General features: G+C 43.8%; 1 pseudogene; it reads left to right on the plus strand.

The window, feature by feature from the left end:
* Positions 1 to 10,892: 10,892 nt before the first annotated feature.
* LOC130882274 (cytochrome b-c1 complex subunit 10-like) lies at positions 10,893 to 11,432 on the plus strand (annotated as a pseudogene).
* Positions 11,433 to 12,630: the final 1,198 nt, after the last annotated feature.

The raw sequence follows: 12,630 nt of genomic DNA on the forward strand, positions 1-12,630 counted from the left end.
AATCAACAACCAGGGAGCCTGCATGGGACTGACCTGGGCCCTCTGCATATGGCGACAGTTGTGTAGGTTGGTCTACTTGTGAGATACCTATCAACAGGAGCAGGGGCTGTCCTAACACTTATACCTGGCTCTTGGGAACCTATTCCTGATACTGGATTGCCTTGGCCAACCTTAATACAGGGGAGAAGGGGGGTGGTGTTTAGTCTTACTACAATTTGATATGTCATGCTTTGTTGATACCCATGGGAGGCCTGCTCCTTTCTGAACAGAAACAGAGGAGGAGTGGACTGGAGAGGGGGAGTGGGAGGAAAGAAGGGAGGGAAAATGTGACTGGGATGTTAAATAAATAAATTAGATTTAAAAATAATATGTCCTGTGATGCAATTGCATGTCTAGTGTCTCAAGAAGGAGATTTCTGGAGGAGTGGTCTGCCATCTCCCTCAGCTGGGAGATGAGCTACCCATTCTGTCACTGGAACGCTGGGAGAATGTGCTATGAGGATTGTGAATGAGTCTCGGATAGGGTTTACCAGGGTCCCTTTATGTAGGAGCAATGCTACTGCCCGAATGTGGTCGTCCTCCCCATCCCTTCTTCAATTTGAACATGCTGCACTCGTTTGCTGTTGGAATAAACGAGATGAAATAGAATGTTTACAAACTGCTGCCCGGTGCATTTCCTGTGCTTGGTGCCCCTCCCACGTTGCTCTCATCCTCTCTGTTTGTGCAGAAGTCGATACTTGAAAACTCATCTGTTCTCTTTCAGTCTAGATGTAGAAGTCACACTCCACCCCTGCCTACCTCAGAAAGGTTAGGCTGAATTTATGCCCAGTCAATGGCAAGACTTGACTCGATCCCCGCCTATGGAGGGGCACTTCTCACAAGACTCATGGCTGCTGCAGGCCGGGCTCTTTCTTTGACAGCAGAATGCAGAGTGAGCTGAGTGTCCTGAGCCACAATGGACATGGGCATCTTCTTATTTTCTCTAACAGGCAGGTGGCCTAAATGCAGCCTGTCTCTGTCTTTTTGTTCCTCTAGATATTGGTATGTCCACCTCGAGCTACACACTTGTCCCTTGAGGCTTTGGGGTGAAATAGGGTGCAGAAAGAGGAAGGGAAATCTTACATGTGGAACAAAGTCACTTGAAAGCAGTCGCATCAGCCCGGGTCTTTGATTTTGTGTGTTTGTGTCTTAAATGCTGGTTACTATAGCTACTGCAAGCTATGAATACAAAGGAGTCGGGCAGGGGCTTTTGCAGAGACCCGTGTACCATTTGGTTATTTTTTTTAGAGCTTTGCTTGCACTGAATGTCAAGTCAAGGACCACCTACTTAACCCATGATTAAGCTGAGATTGAAAATGCAGCTCTAATTAGGCACCTGACAATGATTCTCAGAACGAGTCCCAGATTGAGCTTTCCAGTTTTCCACGGCCGTGGAAGCGTGCACAGAGCAGAACTAATCAGGAGGAAAACCTCAGAAGCACCCTGTAAGCTCATTTGCATCGCCACCTATTCAGTCTCAGATGCTCCATGCCAGGTTTATTAATTTGAATTAACAATGGCTAGCAATCACCCTTTATACCTCTTAAGTGATTAGATGAACATTTTCCCATGTCATTAGGCATTGCAAAGGTTTGAACATAAGCTGTGGTGTAGCAGGGAGGAGGAACAAAGGCCAGACAAGCTGAAAAGCAGCCTGTACAACCTTTGGGTATATCTGTATTTTATAACTTCTCTTCTATGGCCAACCCACTGTCTTAAAAGCTACCACAAACTCCTAGCTCTCTTTCCAGTGAATTACACTGCTCTATGACCAGAGGCCATACTCTGCAAGAGCTATATTCTCGCTTTCCTAAACCTGTACTGCCAAACTGAATGACAGGGGCAATTGTCAAAGACCTCAATTTTCATAGAAAAGCAAAAAGGCAAGCGGCCTCTCTGGCCCTGATGGAAATGATTACCAATTTAGGAGTTCCCACAGAGAATCCGCTCTCCATGATGCATGGAAAGATTTCCAGAATATAATCTAATAATAGCAAAATAAATAGAAATTCTAAATAAATACTCCAATGAACCCATTGCCACATCAGTAGTGGAAACCCAGAGTGCTGGCCCTATCTGAGATTTGCTGTGACCCAGAGCATGTCCGAGCTATGCACCCAATCTTAATGACATCATATTGAGATGTGGAAAGACATGGTGCTTTTCCACAGAGAAGAACTGCACCCGAAAGGATGTGGCTCGCCTGTGATTCCTTGCACAGAGATGAGTTGCACATAGATCCTAGCTGAGGTTTGTTCTCCCTTCTGTCTCTTGTCATGTTTTGCCGCTCTGTGTACTATTTCTTTTTCCACTGTAACTCTTATTGTGTTTCCCTGTATCTCATCATGCCTACCATGATGATCAAAAGTTACTATTTTCCAAATAATTAAAATCCATGCAAGGATACGTACTAATGATGGAAAAATGGAAACCATGTTCCAGAAATCATGGAGGTGGGTCATCTTTCTATCTGTTGTTTCATTGGTTAAGTAATAAAGAAACTGCCTTGGCCCCTTTAATAGGACAGAAAATTAGGTAGGCGGAGTAGACAGAACAGAATGCTGGGAGAAAAAAGCCGAGTCAGGAGTCGCCATGATTCTCCCACTCCAGACAGACGCAGGTTAAGATCTTTCCTGGTAAGCCAGCTCGTGGTACTACACAGAATATTAGAAATGGGTTAGATCAATATGTAAGAGCTAGCCAATAAGAGACTGGAACTAATGGGCCAGGCAGTGATTAAAAGAATACAGTTTCCGTGTAATTATTTCGGGTAAAGCTAGCCGGGTGGTGGAACGCAGCCCTGCCGCTCTTATTACTACACAGAAAAAAAGAGAACAAACCCAACTCTATTTTTATCATTTGCCATTTTTAATTTTGAAACAGTCTTGCTCTGAAGCCCTGGATTCCATATTCACAATGTTGCCCAGGTTGACCTTGAACTTGGAACTGTCTTGCTGTGTCAACTTTCCATTGCGGGGAGCACAAGCAGGTGCTATCATGCCCATCTTTCATTTCCATCTTAGCGATGCTCTTTTAGATATTTTTGTTACCATATTCATAGTGTACATAAAACGAACATGTAGTTCCATTTTTTTCATAAAAATGAGACTGTCCCACATATAATTTTGTACTTTATGTTTTACAAATATAGATGGCTAATATGTAAATGTATTAATAAATGGCCTTCTGAAGCTTTTTTTTTTTTTTTTTTTTAGTGATTTTAGGTGGCCTGTTTGGAAACGGACTCTCACTATGTGTTTCAGGCAGGCCTTGAATTGAGTTCCTCCTGCCTTTGTCTCCCAAGTGCTGAGGCGGCGAGTGGGCACGGACACTCCTGGGTACAGCTTCACACTAAGTGACTAAATGGTGATCTATAACATTGAATGCAACATCTAACTAATTCTCTCTCTCTTTCTTTGTGTGTGTGTGTGTGTGTGTGTGCATGCATGTGTGTGCTTGCATGTGTGTGTATGGAACACACATGCATACGAGGGTTAGAGAATGTTCTTGGGTATCTTTTTAAACTTCTTCTCCACCTTATATTTTGAGACAGGGTCTCTCAGTGAGCCAGAGACTGGCTAACCAATGAGCCCCAAGGAGTCTCTTGGCTCCACCTTCCAGGCACTGGGCTTAGAGGTACAGGCAGCCACTTAAGACTCTTTAAGTGGGTGCTGGAGATCTAAATTTAGGTCTTGATGTTTGCCCAACAAGCAATTGGCTAACTCAGGTTAACTAGTTCCTTGTGGGTTGTATACTCATTTTGTCTCTAATTTTTCTATGTAGTGGAAATATTGATACTTGCGTTTTTTTTTTTAAATATTTGTTTATTATGTATACAATATTCTGTCTGTGTGTATGCCTGCAGGCTAGAAAAGGGCACCAGACCTCATTACAAATGGTTGTGAGGCACCATGTGGTTGCCGGGAATTGAACTCAGGACCTTTGGAAGAGCAGGCAATGCTCTTAACCTCTGAGCCATCTCTCCAGCCCGATACTTGCGTTTTTATTATCAACATTTGCACACATTCTTAAATACAAATACATGGTTATTGGTTGGCCAGTGTTAGTCTAGTGGTGTTTCTAAGTCTAGTAAACTGTATAGCATCAGGGTCACACTCTGGAGGCTCTCTCCTTTCTCTACTCTGTGGTACATCACAGAGAGTTGAACATGATCTTGTATTTTACAGCCACCTCGTTTCCCCGGGCAGTTAGGAATTTAGCCTCTGCTAGAGATGGGAGAAGGCTGAAAGCTCTGACTGAATAAAATATTTTTATTAATGGAAAAGTCCAGCCCTGTTCCTTGTGGTGAATGCTCAACAAAACTGTTCTCTAGGCACCAAAGTGACAGAAAAAAACGCTACTCGTACAAAAAGATGAATTGGGGGAGTCAAGTGTCAAAGTCAGATCATCTTCTAAGAAGGTACATGGAGAAGGAAGCCCTTCCCATGAGAGACTGCCATCGGGTCCTGAAATCCAACCATTCGCGGGACACCTCGGGTCCTTCTGAAAGCTGCAGATCTCCTTGATCTTTCTGCCTGCGGTGTTTCAGAGATGTTTACAGTAACGGTAACCCAAGACTCTCCTTTCAGGAAAGGAATAAGCTGTAACCTGACCCCAGAAAGCTTTCTGCTCTGGGCTTTTAAAACAGTGAGGAGAAGGGTTGTCCCCACCCCCACCCCCATGGCCTCTCTCCAAGAAGGGAATGAAGATGGCAAATGCATTTGGTTGCTTTCTAAGGGAACCCCAGGCACTGCAGTGGGCAGTCCCCTACTGTTGTCTCATTGCTTTTTCCCAATCTCATGGAAGGCTCATTAGTGTCCAGTTTTATGGAAGAAAAAAACCTGCAATTCAGAGAGTGAGAAAACCTTACTGTTAATTACGTAATTCGCTAGTGACAGACTGGCTATGAACACAGTGTTGTCAGACTTCAAATCCCTTATGTTTTCTTCTAGACTTATACATTTGAAAAAGCTTCCCTAGGACTGCATTGCCCAGATCGGGATAATTGTTCTTTGCTATAAAGCACATGCCTTGACTAGCTAGGCAAGTATGAGCTCGTGAGTGGGGAATCCTGCCTTTTGTCTCAGTAGCAATCCTCAGATTCTGAACACAAGGTTTAGGATTCCCGGCCTGGCTGAAAATTCACCTGTACCAGTGACTGCAAAGACAGGTCTCATCCCCTCTGTACTTTGGAAGGGGAGCAAGATGGGACCCTTCAACTAGAGTCTGTTTATTGCTCAGCCGAGGCAAGGGTAATAGGTTTGGTTGGTTCCATAACTGGGTAGGGCAGACCCTCATTTTCTATTGCTAGAGAGAGCTGAGAGATGCTACATAAAATTCTGGTTTAAAAGGGTGTCAGATAATAGTGAAATATTGTTTCAATGCCTGTAGTAGGAGGTTACTTCTTCATCCCGGCCACCCAGAAGCGAAATAACGGCACAGAAACTGTATTAATTAAATCACTGTTTGGCCCATTAGTTCTAACTTCTTATTGGCTAACTCTTGCATCTTAATTTAACCCATCTCCATTAATCTGTGTATCACCACGTGGCTGTGCCTTACCGGCAAAGATTCGGCATGTCTGTCTCTGGCAGCTCCATGCCTTCTCTCTGACTCCGCCTTCTTTTTCCCAGCATTCAGTTTTGTTTTCCCCACCTAGCTCTGTTCCGCCCTGCTCTGCTATAGGCTCAAAGCAGTTTCTTTATTAACCAATGGTATTCACAGCATACTGAGGGGAGTCCCACATCAAATGCATATTCCAGAATTTTATTCAAGTGATGATAACTTGATGGGTAAAACGATGATGGAAATAACAAAACATGGCAATAGAATAGCTTTTCCTTAGCTCTCATCATGGGCGTTACATGTCTTGTTACTGTGACGAAATTCCCTGACCTTAAACACCTTAAGGAAAGAAGGGTACTATCCATCAAGGTGAAGGAGACTCAAAGCAGTGTAATCATACTGTGTCTGCTCTCAGGGGCAAACAGAGCAAACCAGTTCTCGATTTGACTTTCCCTTTTCATTCAACCCAGGACCTTAGTTAGACCCAAAGAATGGTGCTGCCCACAGTTAAAGATGGTCTTCCCAGGTTCATTGACCTAATCGAAATATCCCTCATGGGCATGCCCACAAATAGAGAAGGTCGTCTCTTAAGTGACACATTGACAGTTGACATTAAGCATCACATGATGAGGTAGATAGTCTCTAAATGTTTTACATATATTCCGGTACCAATCAGGGTGCTGCAGCTTATTTCAATCACCAAAAATTGGTTCAAAACTAATAAGGTAACAGTTCACCTCTCTAAAAAGCTCCTCCAAATTCAGATGCTAACTTTGCTTTTGAGGATCTAGGCTGCCCACACCTCTTAATGACTTGCTACAAACTTGGAGGTTTCCATGACCCTTTCTGGTTTGATACCATAATTTTATTATAAAGAATACAAATCAGGACTAAGAAAATGAAGAGACATGCAGGACTGACTGGTAGGGTTTCAAGTGGGGAAGTCCCGTGAAACCAGGTGTGGAATTCTCCGGGCACATCAATGTACTCACCGTCCAGGAAGACCACTGAGCCCTGGTGTCATGACCTACGGAGTCATTGAAGCTGAGTCCATGACTGAATTCAATCTTGAGCCCCATCCCCTCCCAAGAGGTCAGAAGGTTGGGCTGATAACCGCTGAACTCAAAGGCCTGCCCTCTGATACATGACTAGCTTTCCTCACAGCCATCCTCCATCTTCGGCCTCTACATTACTATAAACTCATGTATGACCTGGGGGAGGGGCTCATGTATATAAAGATACCTCAATCTCTTGGGATATTCCAAAGATTTTAGGTAAATCCTGCATTTTCATAAAGTAAATATTATTTTAATTTTCTCCTCAAAGTATACTCTGAAGTTAAAAAAAAAGTTACAGTTAAGAAAATCAGTGCTTTCAGGGTCCAGAGATATAAGCATGTGTTCTGAACCTTCTGATCCTTAACTATTATGGGAGAGAATGTTGGTAGGTCCAGTATTCTTTGCCCATTGACCAGGGATGCTGTTAAATTGTACTGTCCATCCATTGATAGAATGCTATTTCCCAGAAACACAAGCAAATGTGCTACACAGAGTTTCTAGAGATGTCCTTGCTCATGAGACAGTAGCCTGCCTTCTACTTTCTCATTCCTTGTTCCTTTAAGCTGGAATAGGAGCTGGTGCCAGTGGTGGGTATATCATCAGTCCTGAGGTGACGTGTGTTTACACAGAGTGGGCATGTGCAAAACCAAAGCAATACGGCTTTGGAACAGAGCCACCCACTTAGCGCAGGACATTCACCTCTCCGTGGGCAGAATTGAGAGAAAGAAAAATATTTCCATCTTCTCAAAGGCTGTGTTCTAACCACTGTTACTAATGGGAAGGTGTTGTTGTCGGCTAATAGCATTGCTAGTCATAGGCACGACACTCATCAGTTCAGCTTTACATGTTGCTCCTTAACCAGCTTTAGGATCAACACAGTCGCTAGAGCAGTGATTCTCAACGTGTGGGTCGCATCCCCTTTGGGGTTTACATATCTGATGTTTACATTACAATTTATAACATAAGCAAAATTACAGTCAGGAAGTAGCAATAATGTCATTTTATGGTTGGGGGTCACCACAACACGAGGAACTATATTACAGAGTCACAGCATTAGGAAGGTTGAGGACCACTGCTCTGGAGTAACAGTGGTTATTGCTTCTATTCTCCTCTCTTTGCATCTTGAAATGTTTGGGTGCTGACTTGCTCATCTATAGGATGAGGCTCTTATTCTTCCGTAACACTGGACGTCTGTCAGAAGATAGTCGAGTTCTTCTGACAAAGGTCACGACAGGAGATTGGGGAGACTGCCATAAATCGTCCTCTTACAATAATTCAGACTAACACTCAAAAGGCTGCCTTGCTGAACGCTCAATTTTATGGAATGTCTTTGAACTGAGCTTGACCTGAAGCTAAGCTGAGCCAGTTTTGTGACTCTTGTTCTTGGTGTTGATGTTTGCCTGGAACCAGCATCAAGGTCCCTTTGCTTTTATTTATTTTCTATAGATTCAAGCATGTTTAAAACTCGACTTTAGCTCAGCGTCAATATGTTGTTGGAAGAAAAAGAAATGGAATGGACATCAGATCAAAATCATATACTTGCACCTTTAATCCCAGCACGTGGGAGGCAAAGGCAGGCGGATCTCTGTGAGTTCAAGGCTAACCTGGTCTACAAGAGTTAGTTCCAGGACAGGCTCCAAAGCTACAGAGAAACCCTGTCTCAAAAACAACAACAACAACAACAAATCATGTACTTGCAAAGCCTGCAATGACAACAGCAACACACTCTTCAACCAAGAAACAAGCACTTTGATTTTGAAGTTAAACAGCATTCTGCTTGCCTCTCAGAAGTTCTGTGCATTCAATATAGATTTTAGCGGCATGTTATAGCTGCGTGCGTGCATGTGTATGTGTGTGCATGTATGTGTTCATATATGTACATGTGTGTACAAGTGCTCGAACATGTGCACTCATAGAGGCCAGAGGAAGACATCAGGTGTTGTGGTCTATCATTCTCTGCTTTGTTCCCTTGAGACAGGGTCTCCAGAATCTGCAGTTAGGCCAACCATTAGCAAGCCCTATGATCCTCCTGCTGCCAACCCACAAATAGCTCCGAGGTTATGGGCACGAGTGCAGCTGAGTTCAGCATTTTGTGAGTGCTTAGATTTGAACTCAGGTCTCTATGCTTGTGTAGCAAGCATTGAGCTATCTTTCCAGTGGGGCTGCTTTTTGACAGCTAGAGACCTAGACACATTTACAAGACTGGCCTCTGCTTCTTAAGAAGTATTTTTAAAAGAGGAATCCTGTGTGTATGGTGCACACTTGTTCACATGTGTGTGCAGGTGTGTTCAGGTGTGTGTGTAAATGTATATATGTGGAGACCAGAAGTGGACATTGTGTATCTTTCTCAATCATATTCTACTTTTATTTACTGAGACAATATCTCCTACTGAACCCAGAACTAAACAGCTTGCTTTGGATCCCCCCATCCTCACCTCCGGAATACAGGGATTCGGGGTAGCCTAATCTGGCTCCCCAACAGCTTTCTGAGGATGCTATGAATCTAAACTCCAGTCCTCACAACTAGGTGGCGAGTGCTTTATCCATGGAGTCATTTCCCCAGCCCCCAAGAAATCTTTTGAGGAAGTGGTTAATTTATGTTTACTTGGAACCTAGAGATGACGGTTATTTATACTGCCTGGGACTCTCAAGCTACCTGTGATATTTAAAAACAAAAATTCTTATATGTGTAAGAGAAGATGAAGTGGAGTTAAAGATCAAAGTTTTCTCACCTTCTGTTTGGGTTTCATAGAGCACTTTCATGGTGGGAGATGAAAGACAGGGTCTCCCTGGGGTCCACTCATAAGCCCTTCAAAGCACTGTGTTTACATTTGCAAGGCTGAGAGTAAAGAGCCAGAGAACTGTGAATTGGAAGGTATCAATCAACAAGAAGAGGAAAGGCATCTATTCAAAACTGAAGTGGACAACCCACAAATTCATGTGTGCTTTGGAAACTTGGTGCCCAGTGTAGCATAGGAGGGAGACGGGGCTTAACAGACAGTAAATTGTTACAAGAAGAGGCGGCCCCTTGTTTGTCCCAACTGCCTGACTAGCTTACACCTGAAATAACCACACAGAAATTGTATTAATTAAATCACTGCCTGGCCTGTTATCGCTAGCCTCTTATTGGCTAACTCTCACATCTTGATTTAACCCATTTCTATTAATCTGTATATCACCACGAGGTCGTGGTTTACTGGGAAAGATTCAGCATGTCTGACCTGGCAGCTCCATGGCGGTTCTCTGACTCTGCTTTCTTCCTCCCAGATTCAGTTCTGTCTTCTCTGCCTACCTAAGTTTTGCCCTATCAGGCCAAGCATTTTCTTTATTAATTAACCAATGAAAGCAACATATAAACAGAAGGACCTCCTACACCAGTGAATGGGCATGGAGGCTCCATCCTGATAATCAGCTTATCATGTTGTCTCAAAAGAATGCCACTCATTGCTAGAGTAGAGTCCGTAAAATGTAGCTCATTCTCTCTTCCTCTCTCTCTTGCTGGCTCCTTCTTGTCTTCCCATTTTCTGCTATGCTGTAATTCAGTTCATCAGAGTTAAGCAACTGCCAGGGGCATATCTTTGGACTCCTCAGACTCAGAACCATTATGGAAATAAACTTCTCTTCTGGGTAAGTTGCCTAGTCTCGGGTAACAAGTAACAACAACAGCAACAACAAAAAATGACAAAGACACTCCCATTTATACGTCATGTGGAAGTAGCCATGAAGAGGGCCGCTGAAAACCTTACTCATATTCTCTCTCTTTCTCTCTTTCTCTGTATTCTATCTGTGTCTGCCTGTCTGCCCCCCACCCTCTCTCTCTCTCTCTCTCTCTCTCTCTCTCTCTCTCTCTCTCTCTCTCTCTCTCTCTGTCTCAGGTAGCACAGGCTGGCCTTGCTATGTAGCTGAGGATGATCTTGGACTCCTTCCTAATCCTCTTGCCTCCTCCTGCCTAATGCTGCTATTCTTATTATTACAGGTCCATACTACAATGTCTGGCCAAACACATTCTTCTTCTATAATGTAACATTAAAATGAATGACTTTAATCAATCACAGTATTTAAATTCCCGAGTAAAGCAAGTATTTTGAAGTGGAGTGGGAACAGTGATAATGGCAGCATCTTACACATCTAACTTCATGGATACTTGGTGACAGTGATGACCTGAGACTCTAAGTGAAGCCCTAATAGGCTTCACACACAGAGGGCACAAGCTCAGTGCAGTGTTGCACAAATGTCAGACGAGAAGGCAGCAATCAAGACTCCTTATCCAGATCATCTTATCCAGTGTCGGGCAGAGCCAGAGGGCCAACAATTCCTGGCTTTGCCTCTTGCTACAAAACACCTTCTCCTTGGTACCAACAACAGACTGCAGGGGCTGGGAGACTAACATCCATAGAATATGTGCTTAGCCTGCTCAAGGCCTTGTGTTCAACCCTAGTACCTACCATCCCTCCCCCAAAGGAAAACAAGCTACCTGTAGCAATGCAGAAAAATCAGGAGATGGGTTTACATTCGGAATTATGAACATAGCGTGAAAACATGATTAAGACACTACTGCTGAGCCACAGATCAGAGTGACCCTGAGTATTTAGACCTGATCACAGTGCTGAGCAGGTTCCTGGGCCCACGCTACTGTGAATCACCCAGGAACTGGATCCCTGCAGCCATATAAGGTCCTGTAGATGCCATGGGGATGTTGGGGGTCATGAACTGGCAGCTGATCCTAGTCTGGGTATCCTGCATCGGTGGCAAGTTTAAGAAGGATGACTAAATAGCCAATCCTCCACCAGTCTCTGTGGCTTCACACCGCAGGGTACCTGAGGAACAACACACCTAGGTCTATAGCATGGACACTTTAGCACCAGGGGGAAGGCTCTATGTGACAGACACTTGACATATCTTGATGCCTGCCTCATTAAACACCATTCTCATCCTTGCAAACAAACAAATGAGCAGGTAAGTAGGATATAGCAAATGTTGGTTTCATGCAGTCTGGTGAATGTGTGTGTTTTGTGTATGTGTGTGTGTGCAGGTGCACCCAGGTGTATACTGTACATGTGTGCATGAGAATGAATGTGTGCACATATAATTGTGCACATATGTGTATATGTGTGCGATACGTGTGTGTGTGTATGTGTTGGGACAGAACAACCTTATACATGCTAAGCACATGCTTCACTACTGAGCTCCGTCCCCAGTCCAGGCTAGTTGTTCCTAATAGTTGTCATTTCTGTTAACAAGAGCTGACTTAAGGAAACTGAGAAGAAGCATCGTCTTTGTGAGCAGTGCCACAATGGTGGCCTGTCCTTATAAAGTGGCAAATGAAATGGACAAAAACACCCGATAGGACATTTTCAGTAACTGTTTCAGAAGACCAAATGGTTTATTTGGGCTCGCTCTACTGCAATGACTTTAGCTCTTCCGTTACTGTAGGTGCGAGCTTAGTCATCCTGCAACCCACACATTCCCTTGGAGTTTCCCACCTACGGCTGCTCTACAGAGAACTTGCCTATAAATAGCTGGAAGGCACCTGTGCTTAGAAAACGCCCCGCCACCACAGCATACTACATATTTACAAGTAAAGTTCTGACGCAAGTTCTAGTACAATTGAGAACAAACCATTTGAAAACTGTTCCTCTAGACCTCTGTGGGCGATGTCCTTGGACGGGAGTATATCAACATCATCAATTATTTATTGGACCCCACAGGTGTTGCTTCTGCACAGGGCCCTGCACATGCTCTCTTGTGATTAAAAAGAGTTAGAAGCTCCTTCTGCCAGTGACAATTGTAAAAGTTCCTTTGGGAGCTGAGCTCTGAAAGTCTCTTTACATACTTACATCTGTTGGTAACCTATAGTGCAGTGGTCTATACATAACCCTTTGAGATACCCTGGTCTTGTGGATTGAAAAATAGGTCACAGTGACGCTATGAACGACCACCAGCAACAGCAATGTCATGATCTGGGAACA

The sequence above is a fragment of the Chionomys nivalis genome, chromosome 10 (assembly GCF_950005125.1).
Source record: "Chionomys nivalis chromosome 10, mChiNiv1.1, whole genome shotgun sequence".
NCBI lineage: Eukaryota > Metazoa > Chordata > Mammalia > Rodentia > Cricetidae > Chionomys > Chionomys nivalis.